This window comes from Tupaia chinensis, unplaced genomic scaffold, assembly GCF_000334495.1.
Source record: "Tupaia chinensis unplaced genomic scaffold, TupChi_1.0 Scaffold000316_1, whole genome shotgun sequence".
Lineage (NCBI taxonomy): Eukaryota > Metazoa > Chordata > Mammalia > Scandentia > Tupaiidae > Tupaia > Tupaia belangeri.
Window position 1 is genome coordinate 7,080,584 of NW_006159809.1, and position 3,493 is coordinate 7,084,076.

A 3,493-nucleotide genomic window follows, 5' to 3' on the forward strand; every position below is an offset into this window, starting at 1 on the left:
CTCATCGGAGATCTCCACTGGGGGAAGCCAGTCAGAGCTGCTGACATGACGAGGGGACACCCCAGCCACGTTCCAGTGATGACATCATGCTAATGACAGGAGTGGCTGTCCATGACTCTCTGCTGTCCTGGCTAATAGGGCTGCCTCCAGAGAGGAGCTGCAGGCCCAGGCTCTGGACTGCCATCAGCCAGCTCTTCCTTCTCTCCATCTCTCCCCACCAGGGACTAGAACTGCTGGACTAGAACAACCTGCTCAGAGCTGTGCACATGAGCTATGCATGTATGTGTGCACGTGTGTGTAAGAGAGAAATGCAAACATCTTACGCAATGTGCACATGCTGAGTCCCAGGATGCTTCCCTCCCCCACTTTTTTTCATTTCCAGTCTCACCCCTCACCTCTTCACCCCACCCCACACATGGTCCTCTCAGGCTGAGCAGCTTAGCTGAAGACAATGCTGAGGCAATTAATAGAACCTTTTGAGGACCTGTCACTAGAAAGCTCTTTAACTCAGCCACCTGAGTAGGGCCCCAAGCATGTGACTGGGATGGAGGAGGGGTACCAGGAGCATGGGCAGCTGCCTGGTGGGGGCCTGGGCATGGTGTGGAAGCAGGGTTGGGAAGGTCAGACCACTCGGACATGTAAGCTGTGTTTCTCATTTCATGGTTCATCTCTTCCTGGAATTTTGCTCTGGTTGACCTGGTGTAGAGGCAGATACCAAACAATAAGCCTGCTGACCACATGGATCATCACAGGGACATGGAGACTTTAGAGCGGCCATCGTCTGGTGACAAGGCGTATGTTAGAGTGCAGAGAAGTGAGTGTGTCTCCTTAAATCTTCTAGCTGCTTCTGTGAGGACTGAGGAGCTGGCGGACGTGAGGCCACCCCAGGGGATGAGGGGATTAGGAGGAGAGAGGGCCCTGGTCTCTAGCCTGTCTCTGACTTCATGGTGCTTCTCCCACACAGTCATTGTTTGTAGCCAGACCTGGCAGGGCAGCAAGGTGGGTGCTGAGATGGGCCCGGCCCACAACTCTTTGGGGCGTGTGTGAATGTGTGTGTGTGTGATTGGTGTGCTGTGAGCATTCGGGGCATGGGCATGTGTGCTCTCAGGGCCTGGCCCACTCTAAGACTGGAAGTGAGCCCCCACCCCACTGTCTCTCAAAAATCCCTTTCAGCAGGTGATGAACCTGGGCCAGCCCCGTAGCCTAGTAGTGAGAGCCAGATCCCACCGACTAAGGTTCAAATCCAGCCCTGGTGGCTCGAAAAGCACACCAGGTATGTATGAGTCCAAAATCCCAGCAAGATGGAGAGGTGGAGGAAAAGAAATTGCAGTACAACCATGCCTCATTGGGGCACGCTTTCTCCCTCTCTGTCTCTCTGGTGAGTGCATGTGCCCTCTGGCAATAAAGAATTTATTTTATTTTTTGGAGAGGTTTTTGCTATATAGTGTGTGTACTCATGAGAGAGACACAGAGACAGAAAGTGAGAAATAACCCCCTAGGGGAATGCCACACCGCAATCCCTTCTCCTCCATTCTCCTCTCAGGATCTTGGGTATGCATGTACATGCACCCAACAAGAGTTTAAGCCACTGGGTCCGGGACTCAAATCACTACGTGGGAGTCCAGCGACATAGCCATTATGCCAACTGCTGGTCCCAATAAATATTTTTTAAAGAATTATTTATTTTAAATTTTATTTATGCATTCATTTTTTTAAAAAAATTTGACCAGACACACACACACACACACACACACACACACACACACAGAAAGAGAGAGAGGGAGAGAGAAAGAAAGTGAGAAAGCAAGCCACCAGGTCTGGGACTTGAACCTTGGTTGGCCATGTGGGAGTGTCCAGTGCCTTAACCACCCTGCCACCTGCTGGTCCCCTGGGAATAACTAATTTTAAAAATAGGCAATAAACTCTCCCTGACTTGGTCCTCTCCAGCTCCTCTGGCCATTATAGAGGGCAGCAGCCCAGGCAGCCAAACTGTGGGAACTGGGGCTGCAGACCCCTCTGCTCTCTCTTCTCATCCCCCTTGACTCTGAACATCCCCCTCAGGGATGTGCAGGCCGCTTAGTGTGGGCCACTAGGACCCAACTAAATGCTTGTCCTCAGCCTTGGGCACAGGGAATGCCTAAGTCCATGAGCCTCTGATAAGGTGAATTAGTGAAGACCTGGTGGGGACCACAGAGGACCAGAGGGAGCCAAGCTACCTCTGAGACGCACTCATTAGTTCCCATAAGGGAAAAGGCAGAGGGCGAACAGGCCACGAGACCAGAGAGCCTGCAGGCCCATAAGGCAAGACCCAGCCACTGGCCACAAGGCCATGATGACTAGGTGGGCAGAAGCACCCTCACTAAGACTGGTGACTGAGGAAACCAGAGAAAGCCATGACTGCCAGATTCAAACCCCAGCTCCAACAAATACCAGCTGTGTGGTGTCAGACAGGTATCGGAACTCTCTGTGCCTTGGTTTCTTGTCTGTGAAATGTCAGCATTAAATGGATTAATACACACAATAACCTAGGAGAGTGAGGCAGAGTAAGGACCCTATAAATGCAGCAGTTATTGTTTTCTGCACTTCTTAGCCGAAAGGCTGAAAGTGATTTCATTATTTTCTAAAGAAGTGATACATAGAATATTGAACCGCTAAAACTTCAAAGTTCTCCTAAGCCCCTCATGGGATATATGGGAATTGGTCCCCATGTGTGCAGGCATTAAATGGTAATCCATGGTTTTGAGCAGATGAGTGTAGGGGAGAGAATAGACGGTGTGGATACTGGGCCAAAAGTGTTCTAGGCAGAGGGAACAGCCATTGCGAAGGACTCAAGGAAATCGTGACCTGTACTCTGGGCAGGGTTTGAGATTTTGGAACCTTTTCTAAAAGGGACAGCAAGCACCCTGCTTCACTTCGTATTTGAGAGGCTGGTGAGCAGCGGGGGCGCTGGACGGAGCCGGTCACTGTGCAGAAGCCACTCAAGTGCACTAGGATTGTCCTGGCTCTCATCCTCATCCTGGCTTTGGAATCTTCAGTTCAAGAATATCCTATGCAGGGGCCAGCAAGTGACATGGTGGTTAAAGGCGCTGGACTCCCATATGGCCGACCACGGTTCAAGTCTCAGATCTGGTGGCTTGCTTTCTCACTTCCTCTCTCTCTCTCTGTCTCTCTCTAATCAAACTGGAAAATAATAATGATAATAATAATAAATAAAGTTAAAATAAAATAATTCTTAAAAAAAAGAATATCCTATGCGGATAGCCGGGTACGCTGCAATCCTGACAGTAAATCTGCAAACTGCATCGATGAAAAGGGACCGTTGTTTGACCTACTTCTAAAGGAATCCAATAGGGTCCTCCCACCAAGGACCCATCCTTTTTCAATGACAAAATTCCGGAACTTGAATGATGTCTACGCTCTTTCTGAGGAATATTCTGGATCAGGCTCTGGCTCTGGTTCTGGCTCTGGATCAGAATCTGGAAGTGGCTTTCTT